Genomic DNA, 17,065 nt, shown 5'->3' with positions numbered 1-17,065 from the left:
GGGAAAAAGTAGTTTCTCCCAAAGAAAAACCATCACTCTAGATAGGTTAGCTTGACTTTATACAGTATTAACAATGACGCGGTGGCTCAGTGGGTTAGGACGCTGAGCTTGTCGATCAGAAGGTCGGCAGTTTGGCGGGTCGAATCCCGAGTGCCGCATAACAGAGTGAGCGCCTGTTACTCATCCCAGCTTCTGTCAACCTAGCAGTTCGAAAGCACGTAAAAATGCAAGTAGAAAAATAGGGACCACTACGGTGGGAAGGTAACAGCGTTCCGTGCGCCTTTGGCATCTAGTCATGCCGGCCGCATGACCACGGAGACGTCCTCGGACAAGCGCTGGCTCTTCGGCTTTGAAGCAGAGATGAGCACCGGCCCCTAGAGTTGGAAACGACTAGCACGCATGTGCGGGGGAACCTTTACCTTTAACAATGACTGCTCCAGAAGGAAGACAGGCCCAATGATTGAAGAAAAAAAAGCAGAATAGGTAAGTTTCTATATTTATTTAACTGGGTTTTTTCCCCATGTAATGATGTGAGGAAAGCAAATTTTTAGAGGAGTGGGAGTTATTAGCAAAACAGAAAAATAACTGGCACATAAAAATGTCAGGTTCTTAAGACATTTTATGAAAATTTCTGTGACAGCCTAATTGATAACGGGTTTTGTTTTTAAGACAATTATTTTTTCTTGAAGCGAGTAACAGTAGAAGAGCAGAGAAGTAACTTGCTTACTTTTAAATCCGTGTACTTACATCAATTATTATTTATTTATTAATTAAATTTATATGCCACTCGTCTCACTGTCTCTACAAGTGGCTCTGGGACGCTTACAATAGTATAAAAGTGTAGCAATAAAATCACAGCTACAGGTAGTCCTCGACTTACAACAGTTCATTTAGTGACTGTTCAAAGTTACAACAGCACCTGAAAAAAGTGACTTATAAGTGACCGTTTTTTACACTTACAACCATTGCAGCATCCCCATGGTCACATGATCAAAATGGCTTGGCAACTGACTCATATTTATGACGGTCGCAATTTTCCCAGGGTCATGTGATCACCTGTTTTGACTTTCTGACGAGCGAAGTCAAGGGGGAAGCCAGATTCGTTTAAGAACTGCAATGATTCACTTAACAACTGTGGCAAGAAAGGTCGCAAAATAGAGCAAAACTTATTTAACAAATGTTTTACTTAGCAACATACAGTTGGGCTCAATTTGGGTCGTAAGTCAAGGGCTACCTGTACCTGTATGCCTATCATTTTCTCCTCCGTCCTGAAGCATGTAACTATGAATGCCTCCCTTTGTCTTTAGGAATTCCACCTACTGTTCTATGGAGGGAATTTTTCTAGTGCCCACTGTTAAAATAAAGACTACAGTCAGCCTTGATTAGAATAGAAAGAATAAAATAGAATAAAAACTTTATTGTCACTTTAAATGCACACTAAATCAGCATACATTAAAATGAAATTTCATTGCATTCAGCTCTCAAAAAAACCCTCCCAACCATTATGCATATCCCCACACACATATACATAAATACACACACACACACACACACACACACACACACGACATACTGTAGAGAAACATCATAGTCTAGTTCGAATGTACACATATACCTAGCAGGGAAAAAAAGAATCCTACGAATTTACAAGATGGATGGCATAAGGAACAAAGCTGTTACAGAATCTAGTAGTTCTGCTATAAATACTTCAAAACCTCCTTCCAAAGGGGAGAAACAGAGCTTGAAGTGAGTGGGTGTGGGTCTGTAACAAGGCTTCGAGCTCTAAGCACATAGCACTTATAAGCAGCGTCCTGAATACCAGGGAGTGAGCTTCCTATGATCTTCTCGGCTGTCCTTACCACTCTCTGTATGGACCTTCTAACTGAGGCACTGCTGCCACCAAACCAGACAGTGATGCGGTTTGTTAAGACGCTCTCAGTCGTAAAAAGTGGTCAGGACCAAAGGAGAAAGATGTGCTCTTCTCATCTGACACAAGAAATGCAAACGCTGGTTTGCACGCTTCACGCTTTATTGGTTTTGGGGTCCTGCATTTGATTTCACAATCAATAAAGCATGACAAGCAACATAACAGGTTCTTCTCAAAGAACCTCTGTGCATGTTTATGATATAATCTTATTTTTTATACTTTCAGACCCACCCTTTTTATCTGCAGAGAAGAAGCAAATTCCTGTAATTCTGCTGGTACGGTAGTTCCTGAAACCCTGGCTGACTTGCAGCTGGCTGACAAGCCTAATGTTGCTCTCTGAACTTTAGGCTGGGTTTCATTTCCCTTCTTCGTATTCCTACTAAAAATGAAACCATATTGTGACTTATAACCCTTCCTTATCTGCCATTATCTGTTCAGCGTTGAGTCTACTGCCATTCGCATCTGGCATCTGCATGTGAGTTTAAAGTAGAAACAGGAGAATTACTTTTCTCTGGAAATGTGTCCAAAATACCTTTTGGGACAGCTTCTTTCTACCTCTTGCACAGCCTGCACATCTTTTCCCTTAAAGGTAGTCCTCGACTTACAACAGTTCGTTTAGTGACCGTTCGAAGTTACAACATCACTGGGAAAAGTGAATTATGACCGTTTTTCATAATTTTCATAACCATTGCAGCGTTATGAAAAATTAGGACGCCTGGCAACTGGCATGTATTCATGACGGTTGCAGTGTCCCTGGGGCCACGTGATCCCCTTTTGCGACCTCCTGACAAGCGAAATCAATGGGGAAGCCAGGTTCCCTTAACAACCGTGTTACTAACTTAACAACTGCAGTGATTCATTTAATAACAGTGGCAAGAAAGGTCATAAGATGAAGCAAAACCTGTTTAACTGTCTCACTTATCAACAGAAAATTGGGGCTCAGTTGTGACCATAAGTCGAGGACTGCCTGTATTCCCTTCTCTGCCTGTGAATCCATATCAAACTATACCCACTTCATTGAAGTTGGGTTGATTTGAAGCCTCCACCTCACACTCCCTCCTTCTCCAGCATCCTGCAGGGTTTGAAACTGGTCTGCCCCTTCCTAGCATCCATTCCCACAATACCCCTTTCTGTCCCTTCCCGACTCTGATTTCCAGCTCTTGTTTTACGTCCCTTTCTATTTTACACGTCATTTGTACAACAGAGGGGAACAAACTAATGCAGTGTTGTTTATTGTTTTAAATTGTCATTTCATAGTATCATAGTATTGGTAACATAGTATCATAGGGCTGGAAGGGATCCTGGAGGTCTTCTAGTCCAACCCTTTGCCCAAGGCAGAAGATCTTACTGCATCCCAGACATATGGCTGGCTGTCCAATCATTTCTTTAAAAGCTCCAGCGATGGAACACTCACAGTTCTGGGAGGCAATCTGTTCCAAGCTTTTCCATTTATCACAGCGGGTTCACTATATTTTTGTTCACAGTTTCTTCTGATAGAGAGGTGGGTACATAAGACCACCCTCCATCCAGCATATTATGTACATTGCCATCAGCCCCCCTATAGAAATTTCTCATTCTTGGCATCATGCCGGCATCAACTTCCCTCCGCCCTGTGCGCTCCCACAGAGAGGGAGCCTCCTCAGGGTGCCACCGATCAGAGAATGTCGATTGGTGGCCCCCAGGGGGAGGGCCTTCTCTGTGGGCACCCCGGAGCTATGGAATCGGTTGCCGGTTGAGCTCCGGATGGCGCCCGACCTTCGCTCCTTCCGTCGCGATCTGAAGACACTCTTATTTGAACAAGCCGGCCTGGCCTGATGGGGGATGGGTTGGGTTTTTATTGTCATTTTTAATATCTGTATTTACTGTTTTTAGTTGGGCATATGTTTAATTCTTTTTAACTTTTGTATTTTTGTATTTTTTATATCTCTGCCCTGTTTACCGCCCTGAGTCCTTCGGGAGAAGGGCGGTATATAAATTAAATAATAATAATAATAATAATAATAATAATAATAATAATAATAATAATAATAATAATAATAATAATTCCCTACAGGGCTTTTTTTCTCATAGAACGCTCAGAACGGAGTTCTGGCACCTTTTTTGGATGGAGCCTTGTAGGGTAGGCAAGGCGGGTTGTATGACATGAGTGAGTTCCGGCACCTTTTTCTTTTACAAAAAAAGCACTGCCTATAAGAGACTACTTTTCTTCCTTGCCAAGACCTCTAACTTTTCTGAGAATACGTTTATCTAAGGAGAAGCTATTCTTGGAATGTGCATCTTATCTCATCTTCATTGTAAGCTGTCTTCAAGGTCTGTGAAAAGTGAAAGCTAACACCACCAAAAAAGATAATTAGGGGACTGGAAGCTGAAACCTACAAAGAACAATTGCAGAAATTGGATACGTCTAGCTTAATGAAAAGAAAGACTGGGGTTGACATGATAGCAGTGTTCCAATATCTCAGGGGCTGATGGAAAGAAGAGAGGGCGGGGCAATCTATTCTCCAAAGCACCTGAAGGCAGGACAAGAAGCAACGGATGGAAACTAACCAAAGAGAGAAGCAACCTAGAACTAAGGAGAAATATCCTGACATTTAGAACAATTAGTCAGTGGAACAACCTGCCTCCAGAAGTTGTGAATGCTCCAACGATGGAGGTTTTTAAGAAGAGATTAGACAACCATTCGTCTGAAATGATATAGGGCTTCCTGCTTGAGCAAGGGGCTGGACTAGAAGACCTCTAAGTTCCCTTCCAGCTCTGTTATTCTGTTATCTTAGAGAACAAACTGAGACATGGTATCGGAGTCTTAATAAATATAAATGCTTCAATCCTATATCCTATAAAGTGTTCTAACACTATGAAGACCAACAGGCCAGGTCATCTCCACATACTCTGATGTGCCCCCAATGGTAACATATGCATACGAAAAACAGGATGATCTCCAAAGGTCCCACTTTGCAGTCCTCACACTTCTGCAACTAAACTTACACAGCATTTACCAAGCCTGTCTGTCGATCTTCCCCTTGTGTGTCTCTATGGCAGGGGTGTCAAACTGCCGGCCTGCGGGCCGGTTTCATCATACTGAAGCTGCACCCACCTCATTGCCGGCAATGCAAAAAGAGTCACGATATGTCGTGACACGTCACGTGATGTGGCAAGTTTGACACCTGTGCTCTATAGTTTATCTAGATCAGGGTGTCAAACTTGAAACGTCACATGACATGTCGTGACGTATCATGACTTTTCCCCCATTGCTGGGCGCGGTTTCAGCATGACGCATCTGGCCTGCGGGCCAGCAGTTGGACACCCCTGATCTAGATTTTGGCATATACTGTATGTGCAAAAGCAATATGAACAACCAAATCACATGTCTTGCAATGGGAAGGAGATGTGAAGGGGTTCCATTCAGCCACATGATTGTCAATGGTGTGTGTGTGTGTGTGTGTGTGTGAGTGTAATAAAATACTGAAGGATAAAGTTAATTAATGTTTGCAGACTAACTTTTTTAAAAAAATAAGCTTCGTCAGCATCTGAGCAATTTTTTTGGACAATAAATTCCTCTCTATTTTTCTCAAAGGTCAGAATGCTTAGTTTGCAATTGATTGTATAATGTTAAAGCATGTCAATAAACCATAATTAGAGTCATGCAATAAATTGAGCAACAACCTTAGGGCTTAATCTGATGGCGTGATATTCACAAAACAGTTAGATAGGATGTGCTTAATACTACTTAAGTGTGCCCGTTGTGGACAGTAAACCACAGATTCTAGTTTACAGGTTGGGCAAACCTAGCTATGAACTTCATCATAGTTTATTAATCAATGCCATTTTGTGAAGCTGCATAATCACAATCTGGCTGAAGCCACAGAGCCATTTTGATGGATGAGGACTGCAAAGCTGGAAGCAGCTGCAGATGTCATCCTAACTCCTAACTCCTATGCTGCTCAGTTCCTCCCTGTGGAGTCAAACCCAGGGCCCAAAGCAAATAATCAAAACATAGTGTAGTGTTTATTAGACAGAACTTACTAGTGGGAGTCCCACCAAAGAATATTGAGAGATGGCTTAACTGTCTCTCATTGCCCACCCTAGTGTAACTGATCCAGTTCAGGCAAGATGTTTACCCAATGGCCAGCCCAAGCATAGTTTGGAATGTGGCCCCCTCCTTCTTCCAGCTGGGTGACCTTGAGGCAGCATCTGGAGGAGATACTGCACTTACTTTTGTTTTCCCCCAAGCGGAAGGCCCCTCTTCGTTTCCCTCTCTCCACAGTTCATAGCAGTCTTGTTACTGTGTAGCAGCGAATCACAAGCAAGCAGAAGGTGGCAGCTGAGACTTTGGGCCAGTCACATACTCTCAGTCTACCCCCACTTCACAGGGTCGTTGTTCTGGGGACAATAGGATTAGGAAGGTGTGTGGGACACGTAAGCCTTGAGTTGTTTGTAAAAATAATAAAGTCGGGAAACAAACAAACAAACAAATCTCAGAAAGGTGGGAGAGACTAACGCATAAGCAACAGATGATGAAAACATACATGTTCATAGATAAAGGATCCCAAGTTATTATAGGTAATGGAGTTCAGATTATTTCCTCTGCCTGTGTTCCTTCAGAAACCAAAAAGAAGGGATAAAGGGATAGATTAAATGGTAAAGAAAACAATAAAACAGGGAGGAAAACATCTCCCATCAATTCTGAGGAGGGGGCAGTTTGGGAATGTCAGACAGGGGGGAAATTCCCTATTGCAAATCTGTGGGATTATTCTAAAAAAAATAAAATAAAGAACTTTGATCTTACATCTCTATATATCAACTTGCAGGGCTTTTTTTTTGTCATAGAACGCTCAGAACGGAGTTCCAGCACCTTTTTTGGGATGGAACCTTGTAGGGTAGGCAAGGTGGGTTGTATGACATGTGTGAGTTCCGGCACCTTTTTCTTTTACAAAAAAAGCACTGTCAACTTGATTTAATTCTGTTCCATTAATCTAAGAATTTATTTCCCCCACATCCCCATCCTGCTTCAGTGCCCTGCAGAGCAGCTGTTCTTGTGTCAGTGGGGGGACCTTACGGGATGGTGAGGTGGAAAGGTTTCTTCCTGTTAATTCTCTCCCACCCCTGCAGCCCAACAGAATAACAAAGGAAAGGGGGGTATCTCCTAGTTTCTTCTCTTCTGCTGCTGGTGGATGCCTCTTGCTCAAGCTGAAGGAAGGGAGACTTCCTGGCAGCTGAGACTCGACACCCGCTGCAGTTCTCTTCTTCCTCTCAATAGGAAAATTAATACCTACTGATACAACCCCAATAGACATTTTGCATGAAAGTTACAATTTTGATAGTTAGCATAGATTATGCTATAACCATAGGGGAAGAAGTAAATTTATAATTGTAGATTTATAAATTGTACTCATTGCTTTTTTTGTAAAAAAAAAAGTGCGGGAACTCACACACATCATACAACCCGCCTTGCCTAACCTACAAGGTTCCATCCAAAAAAAGTGCTGGAACTCCGTTCTGGGCGTTCTATGACAAAAGAAGCCCTGATTGTACTTATAATGCTATAAATATTAGACCTTCCTTCCTTCCTTCCTTCCTTCCTTCCTTCCTTCCTTCCTTCCTTCCTTCCTTCCTTCCTTCCTTCCTTCCCTCCCTCCCTCCCTCCCTTCCTCCCTCCCTCCAAGTTTTTCCCCTTTTTCTTATTCTATATTAGTTTCTACTAAATTTTAATTTTTTAAAAAATTATATATATTATATATATAATTATATATGTATAAAATTGTATTTAAAAATGTGCGCACAGACACACACAGAGGAAGAGAGAGAGAGAGGGAGGGAGGGAGGGAGAGAGAGAGAGAGGAGAGGTGCTCTTGGATGATTCCCGGGTGATTTCCTAATCTTGGTAGTTACAGTTTCTGATTTTATAATCCATAGTAGAACTAGATTGATAACATGTTCAGAAATTCTTGAAGAATTAATTTGCTTCTTTACTTAGAGATACCAAGAAGAGATTATCTTCCAGCTTTTAGATTTATTACCAGACCTAGTAGAATGAAGAGATTCAAAGCAAAATGTTTCATTTGTTCTGTTTTCCCGCTCCATTTGTCAAAGTTTAGAAGCACAATCAAAGGCTTATTTTATATATATATACATATCCTATTCTTCCTGCCTCTTTTTATAAATAAACCCTGGAGTAATTGCTACAGTCTACAGTCAAGTTAGGATACTTAAAATTTTGTTCAGGGTGCTTCGCAAAGAGTGTTAGAAGTTGCTTTTCTCAGTTTGCTGCCTGCCGGATAAGTGAACTTCATCTTGCAAACTTCCCAGCCAGAATTCCAAGCTTGAATTTCTTGAAGAGTCTCGCCTCTTTTAAAGCCTACCTGGAATGAGATCCCAAAATTGTCTGGAAAAGCCGATCCCTCACTCACCTTGTTTTTTTGGGCTGCTTCTTGTATGGGGAGAACAGTGTGATTGTGATGCTTCTTGGTTTTAGCACACTGGGCGCAGATCAAAGCCAACTCATTTTGGCAAAAGAACTTCAGAGGCTTGTTGTGGTCCTCACAGAGAGTTGAGGGCATTAAGCTAGCAGCAGCTCCAGCAGCATCAGCAGTAGCCATGGCTCCTCTCGTGGAAAGAACAAGAAGAGAAAAAAAATCTTCCCCCACAACTTCCTTTTGGCCAAGAAGGTCTCCTCCCACCATGCCCTCAGTGTCTTCTTCACTGACAAGGCCATCTTACACGCCTCCAGTTGTATCACACCAAGGTGGTGTTTCCCCCCACCTCTGTGGGGGAATTTAAGATGGCTGTCTGGAGCTGAGCCGGTTTCCCTGACTTCTCACACTGCCTGCAACTGGAGGGAGTGCTTCACAAGCAGATCATGCTAGGAGGGTTCCTATGAGGTTGCCAAGAAAAGTGTGTTTAGTGTGTCATGGGAATTCAATCTTACTTATGTGTACAGTCATGCTGGTACCCTTTGAAAGGCCTTTTATCGTCCTCAGAATATAGTTCTGTGGAGGGCTAGAATAAATGAACAGGTTCTGAAAGCTTATCCCAAAGGGTGTCCAAACTCCCATGTTGGCTGAGGCGTTCTGGGAGTTGAAGTCCACAAGTCATAAAGCTGCCAGGTTTGGAGACCCCTGTTCTAGATTAAGTATCTCCAAACTCTTCAGCCCTTTGCCCCTTTCACAAAGTGCCAAATTGTTCATTGACCTCCGAGCATTCATTCAAGGAAATTACAGGTAGTCCTTGACTTACCACCATTTGTTGGTGACTGTTCAAAATTACAACAGTGCTGAAAAAGGTGACTTATAGCCAGTCCTCACACTTACAACACTAGCGGCATCCTTGGCCACACGATCAGAATTTGCCAACAAGTATTTACAATGGTCGCAGTGTCCCAGGGTCATGGGATTGTGGCCTCCCCAGCTGGCTTCCAATAAGCAAAGTAAATGGGGGAAGCTGGATTTGCTTAATGACCATATGATTCACTTAACAACTGTAGTGGTTCACTGAACAAATAAGGTCATAAAATTGGGGATGACTTGTTTTAACAACTGCCTTGTCAAGTTTCCGACCTATGGGCTTTTCAAGTGACTCTGAGGCACTGTTTACCTTAAAAGTCCTTTATTAGCCTAATACACCGGCAAATGCTTGCTCAAAGGAAGCTGGAATCTGAAATCTCCGCCCCTTGCACAATATAATTAAACACAATTCTCCACCTTTCTGATTTGGTCATTAATCATATTCTCCAATTAATTTAAAGAATCAGTTTCCCTTCTGTTAGAAGCACCCGCCAAATCATATCTTCTTGAGAGAAACAAGTGGCCTTGAAAGTGCATTCCTACTCTTCCCTCCCACCTTTTTAAACTAAACTAATACATAAGTCTTAAAGCAATACACAGGTTTAACATATGCAATAGCTACTCCTTCATCTCATGTCAAGCAATAACATTCGATATTAGCAGCGTTGACATGCCTTATTTAAGCATGGAAATTCGGTCTCAACTCTGGCCTTTAACTAATAGTGCTGTGCATACTAATAGCAACAACATTGACCCCTTGGATAGTCCCCTCCACTCTCAGGGGCAATTTTGACCACTTTGGGGACTCCTGCTTTAGATTCAATGTTCTTGGATAAAGCCAACTTAACTCTGGCCCATAAGGCTGACCTATGACCTCCAGATAAGAACAAACCCCATTGAAATCAACAGGGCTGACATCTGAGCAGGCATATGACTGCATTACGATCTTTGTCATTACTAGGGTTGTTTCTGCCCTTCTTTTACACTTGAGATCTTGGTAGCCTGCCAACACCCTTGTCCTAGGGCAGGGGTCCTCAACCTTGGCAACTTTAAGACTTGTGGATTTCAACTGCTAGAATGGCTGAGGAATTCTGGGACTTGAAGTCCACAAGTCTTAAAGTTGCCAAGGTTGAGGACCCCTGCCCTGAGGGGATTCTTAGGTGAGTAACATCTCCAGTTGGTAGTGTTACCCATGCTGTCAAGTTTGGCTTATGGTCACTCACGCCACCACAATCCTGGTGAACAGCCCCACTCAAACACAGAAGCACAACCAGTTCTTTGAAATACCCAGAAACACTTTACTGCCTACAATATAAATTTGTTATTTCTCATACACATATGCCCACACTCATCCACACTTATCCGTGTCCTTCTCAACTAGGCTGTCAGACATTAGCCAGAGGGTCAGAAGCTGCCCAGTCTGGATCCAAAAAATAAAAATTCAAAGAGTGAGTGGGTTTCAAGACCTCTTTGATCTTCCAAATTCCTAGCTTGTTTTGTTTTGTAGATTCTCACATCTGGCAGCTTATCTTGCCTGTTGGTGGGATTTGGGGAGAGGTTCCCATGTGCTCAGGCCCAACGTCTTGTGATATGACATTTTTCTTTTGCTTCCTTAATGATTTGGGTCCTTCTTAACTACTTCTCTGAAGGGAACTTTTAGACAAGATTCCTGGTTTTTGTCTACCCTGCTTAGATGAATCCTCCATCTTTAGATATGGCAGCTTCAGCCTAGTATCACCGTAGCAAAACCTCTGGAGAAGGCCAGGTAAAAGAAAGCTGATCTGGGGATATCCTAAGAAACCAGAAAAAGAAAAGTGGGTGTTTTTGCATTGTTCAATAATCATACCTCTGTCAGACAAAAGTAGAAATCGGGGGGTTTCAAGCAGCAGGTCTGGTTTGAATAAAATAGGCAGCTGCAGGAGCTAATTCAAAAAACTTTGCCACAGAGAAACAGTAAATATGATTCCATTTTGGGCAAGGCAGCTTTTGAAACAGCAGCAGTCTATTCTAAGCAAGTTTTAACAGAGGCAGTTGCAGGAAACTGGGTCTAGATGCAAATAGCTTGAGTGTTGAACCACAAGGAAACTAAAAGCTCTAGGTGCTAAAACTAAAGTAGAGAAAAGCGTGACGTTTATGGAGCTGTTGGAACGTATCTACCAAGAGCAAGGTAACCCTTAGGACCTTTCAGCTCTTGGAGTGTAATATTCTTTTCAGCTGCCTATTTATTTACTAGCATGAGAAATCTACATGAACTGTGTATGCTCGTGTATTTATTTCATGCCCTTCATCCAGTGGTGGGATTCATATATGTGAACAACCAGTCCTCTGTGTGGAAGCCACTTCTGGAAGTCCATTGTGGGTCTAGGCAACAGAAAATTATCTACCAGTTCTGCCAAACTGGTGCGAACCGGCTGAATCCCACCACTGCCTTAATCCTATTTGTGGGGTCCAAAGATTCAGTGCAATAAAAGTTTGAAAACTCCTTAGCAGAGAGTGAGCTGTTTTGTCTCATTGTCTATTTCAACATGAGCTGAAATCTTACAACAGCCCTGCAAGTTAGGCCAGATGACCCTCATCCCCATATTTAAAGCAGAAAGCTGGACAGCACAAAGACTTTCTCAAAGCTACCAAAAAATGTGACATTTATGTTTGGGGTGCTTCTCCTTTCAGTCTGAAGTAAAACCTTGTTAGAGCTGAACTCAGCACCTGGTGACTTCATGGCTATATCTTCCTGGCTTACTTGGCAACATAGAGAACTGCCTCTGTTGGGTCTATTTTCCCAACTTCTTGCTGGGATCTCTTAGTAGCCTCCTATCCCACCAACACTGCTTAGTCTCTGAGACCAGACCAGGAAACCTAGATTCATATCACTGAAAAGAATTTCAGTCTCAAGATAGTATAGTTCCCTCAATCAAAATAAAATGAGTAATTTGCTTCAAAAGACTCCTGAGGTTGTCTCTCTTCTTGGCCAATATTGTAAGGGCAGTTTAAAGTAGAGCCATGACCCAGACAAGATTTCCTGTTGGCTGTTCATGCCAAGTGGAGCAAGACCGCCATCTGATGGTGAAGACTCTAGAAAGAGTACAGGGAAGAGCAACAAAGATGATTAGGGGACTGGAGGCTAAAACACATGAAGAACGGTTGCAGGAATTGGGTGTGTCTAGTTTTAATGAAGACAAGAACTAGGGGTGACATGATAGCAGTGTTCCAATATCTCAGGGGCTGCCACAAAGAAGAGGGAGTCAAGCTATTCTCCAAAGCACCCAAAGGCAGGACAAGAAGCAACGGATGGAAACTAACCAAGGAGAGAAGCAACCTAGAACTAAGGAGAAATTTCCTGACAGTTAGAACAATTAGTCAGTGGAACGACCTGCCTCCAGAAGTGGTGAATGCTCCAACACTGGAAGTCTTTAAGAAGAGATTGGACAGCCATTTGTCTGAAATGGTATAGGGCAGACATCTCAAACTCAAGACGTCATGTGACGTCGCGCAATGTATCGGAGCTTTTTCCACATTGCCGGCAATGGGGTAGGTGCGGTTTCTTCATGACACGTCCGGCCCGCAGACCGGCAGTTTGACTCCCCTGATATAGGTTTTCCTGCCTGAGCAGGGGGTTGGACTAGATGACCTCCAAGGTGCCCCCACTTATTATTATTGTTATTGTTACAGTTACTGTTATACTCCTGCACCAAGTTGGCCAGTGGCTGAGGGGCCTCTCTAGCCCTCCAACTCTCTGAGCATTTTTCCCCTTGCACTTCATTCACAGGAGCCCCAGCATTCTTGTTCTGCTGCTGCATTCCCATGACTCTTGTTTTCCTCTAAACCCCTACACATCCCTGGGCAGCCTTAATATACCCTTATTTTTATAAGTGTCGAGGTAGTGTGCTCCCCTAGGAACAGTGATGTTGATGGAAATACTATCAGCCAAGAGTCAAGGAGGACCATCCAAAGTATGTTTCATCAAACAACAGTCTCTGTGCAACTCCTGCACAGAAGTACAACTGAGGCTCTGATTACTCCACCCACTAGACCAGAGGTCCCCAACCTTTCTCAGTTGGCAGACCAGATGCAAAGGGAGGGGGAAGCACTTTACATGTGTGCACACAAACAGGGCTGTGAGCATGTGCATGACACAAACAGGGTGGCACTAGCACCCTCATGACACTCTCTAGCCCTGCCCCATTTTTGCCACGTGGTGCCCCATTTTGCCACACAGTGCCCCGTTTAGGCCACTCAGTGCCTTGTTTTCACCATGCGACCACGACGCTAGTGCCAGTGGGGGTGAGTGAGCGTACTGGCCAGCCGGTTTCACAGCCCAGTGGCCAGTAGACTACTGCCCAGTAGTGGGCCATTACCCACAGGTTGGGGACCCCTGTACTAGACTGTTTCCTCAAACCTGACCACTTTAATATGTGTAGACGTCAATTCCCAGAATTCTTCTCATATGTTCTTCTTAACTTTATAATAATTTAAGTGAAGGAATGGGAGTGGATAAAGCATATTGCTGTTAAGTTGAATGAAACCGGTGAGTGCCAAGGTAAATATTGGTGTGCTCCTTAGCAAAGTAAGTGTGGGAAATTTGGTGAATTAATTGGTTGTAGGCTTCAGAGGTGTGAGGATCCTCTGCTCTCATAAGACTTGTGGTTTGTGAGTAAACGGCCAATGCTGTTTTGCCAAATGTCAGGTAGTGGCCAGGTGCCAGAGAAAACGTTCTTTTGAGGATCCGGAGATAATGAACCCTACAGTAGATAAGGAGAATTTTAAGCTTTAGTGTTTCACTGCAGTAAGTAAATTAAACAGCCACACACACAAAAACCAACATACTAAGCAAGGTTTTTATTTATTTTCTGTGGTGTAACAGAATACAGCATTAACCATTGTTTTTCTTTTCAGTACTCACACTGTTTCTTCTTGCTGGGAGATCCTGGTCAGGTCTAACAGCCAGAATCTGAAGACTATTTTTAGACTATTTTGGGTGCACTATGTCTACATTGCAAGATGTTGTCCCTTGAGCTGCTGGGAGCCCCATTTTCAAGCAGGGAGATACTCCAAGGTCCTTGGTGCACAGCGTTGAGCACTCTGGAACCAGTGCAGAAGCTCAGTCTTAGTGAGCAATTTTCAGAGGTTTATTAAAATTTGGCCTCAAAAGTTCATGGCCTTGATTCCCAGCTCAGAAGACTGCACAACCTGGCCTTGGTGAGATAACTCTGGAATGGAACCTAAAAGTCTGATAAGGCAGTGCTCCTTGCAGCTGTGTGAAAATTCCTCTCCCCTTTTTTTCAGCAAAAGAAAAGAGCAAGAGCAGTGTTATGTACTTGGCTTTTGGTACCTCACCACGTGCGTTGCTGGAGAACTAACGGTTCTCCAGCAACCCAGACAGAATGTCTCTGGTCCTGCAATTAGTCAACTTTGGGCGGCAAGCATGGGCTCAATCTGATTGGTTGCTACCAGAGGATCTGGCTATATATTGTGGCGGGGTGCACCCAAGCCCTCAGTACAGTTCCAGCTTGAATAAAAGAATGAGTTTCTCTGTACTCAGCTGTGTGTCTTCATTCCTGCTCACCAGAGCCCACGACTTAACAGTGGCGACGAAGGTGGGATCCTGCTTTACCGCCTAAGGGCTGAAGTTACAAGGGGTCGTCATTACTCGCTGGAGGGAAGAGGCATCTTCCCCCTCCCTCTCTAGGCCAGCTAGTAAAGCTACCCTAGTGGCCGCGTGCTCAGTGGACGCACTCCCTGAGCCTAAGAAGCAGGATCCAAGAATGCAGGAATCGAGGAAAAGATGCCGAAGGTTGGCAAACTCAGAGAGTTCGATATTAAACATCCAGAAGATTGGCCGTTGTACCTCTTGCAAGTGGAGAATTATCTATGAGCAAACCAGATTGCAGAGGAGGGCCTAAAAGCTGAGACATTGCTGTGCATCTGTGGGCCAGCAACCTTTGATCTAGCAGAAAATCTCTTTGCGCCAATGCCCATTGAAGCGGTATTGTTTGCTGACCTTAAGAAGAAGCTGACTGGGCATTTTCAACCCAAGATGTCAGAGATGGCATGGCATTTTAAATTCGACCAATGAATGCAGCTTCCCAGAGAGACAGCGTCAGAGTTTATTGCGGGCCTAAGGCAGGCCGCACGCCTCTGCAAGTTTTCAAATTTAGAGGAACGTTTGACAGACCGACTCATCTGTGGCCTGAGAGATAGAACCCTGCAGCAGAGACTGTTTGCCAGACCAAATCTCACATTCACCGAAGCTCAGGACGAGGTCATGGCTGACGAAGCACCTAGAGGTGCAGTACAAACAGTGCAGCCCACCAAATCTTCAAAAGTGGAAGATTCTGTCTACCTTGAGGTCACCAAATGCAGCGGAGAATTGTCAGAAGATGAAGAACCCAAAATAAACAAGCTCCAGAGACAGCCAAGCATGCAAAACTGCAGCAACCACCAAAGAGAGAACGATTACAAGGCAGTTCTCTTACCTAGATGTAAGGGGTGCGGAGGCAAGCACTTCCGCGCCAATTGCAGATTCCGTGCGGCCACGTGTAGAGCTTGCGGAAGGACTGGCCACATCGTGGTGGTGTGCAGAGCCCACCAGAGACAGGCCACCCAAGCACCAGTTGGAGGAACCGACTAGGAGAGGTACTGGAGCCCAGGGTCCAGTTAGTGTGGGGTTCTTCAGGAGCCAGAGAAGCGTTTGCCACACCGGGGCTCGTCGCCCACTTAAGCCTAAACTCAAGCTCTCAGTAGAGCTACAAGGAGTTTCATGTAAAATGGAATTGGACTCTGGCTTGGCAGTCTCGATCACCTTGCATGACACATTCAACTTTGTGTGCAGACGCAGCAACCAGTGGGCTAAACTAAGGACCTCAGATATTATTTTAACAGATTTTCAGAATGCTCATGTTAAAGGGTGAAGCCACCTTATTGGTAAAATTTAAAGGGTTTGGGGGGCACCTGGATGTCATAGTAGTAGAGGGCCAGAGAACAAGTCTTATTGGACTTGATTGGTTTGAGGCTTTGGGCATTCAAATAACAGGCATTAACCGGACACAGACAGCAGACCTCATGGCTGTTTGTGAGGAATACGCGGATGTTTTCAAATCAAAACTGGGAACTTATACTGGGCCACCAATTTCTTTTAAATTAGATCCTAACTTTGTACCGATTAGGGTCAAGCCTCGCAGGGTTTCTTTCTCCTTAAAACACAAAATCGATTCTGAAATTGATAAGTTAGTAGAGCAAGGTGTATTACAGCCTGTTGATGGGGGGGGAGTGGGAAACTCCTATTGTCACCCCACTAAACCCCAATGGAGAGGTTTGCATTTGCTCAGACTACAAATGCACATTAAATAAAGCCCTAAATCAACATGCGTAGCCGGTTCCGATAGTCAGCCATATTCTAGCCTCTTTGCAAGGGGGAATCAATTTTGCTAAACTTGATTTAGCGCAGGCGTATCAGCACATGACGGTAGACAAGGCCACAGCCGTGGCTCAAACAATAGTAACTCATAGAGGGGCATTCAAAGTCAAACGCTTGCAGTTTGGTGTCAGCGTTGCACCGGGTATTTTCCAAGGGATTATGGAATGCACACTTAAGGGTATATAGGGTGTCTGTCCTTATTTTGATGATGTTCTCATTGCCGGGGAATCCCCAGAAGTATTAGCCAATAGGCTCACAGCTGTTTTGCAAAGGCTCCGTGATGCGGGCCTCAAATTAAAGAAAAACTAATGTAGTATTGGGGTCTCATCAATGGAATTCTTGGGGTTCCATATCGATGCTAGTGGGATTCACTGCTGATTCAAAAGTAAAGGCCATCAAAATGGCTCCTAGGCCAAAATCAAAAGGAGAGCTGCAAGCATTTTT

Source organism: Vipera ursinii, assembly GCF_947247035.1.
Source record: "Vipera ursinii genome assembly, chromosome: 2".
NCBI classification, from domain to species: Eukaryota; Metazoa; Chordata; class Lepidosauria; order Squamata; family Viperidae; genus Vipera; species Vipera ursinii.
Note: the sequence above shows the minus strand (reverse complement) of the source record.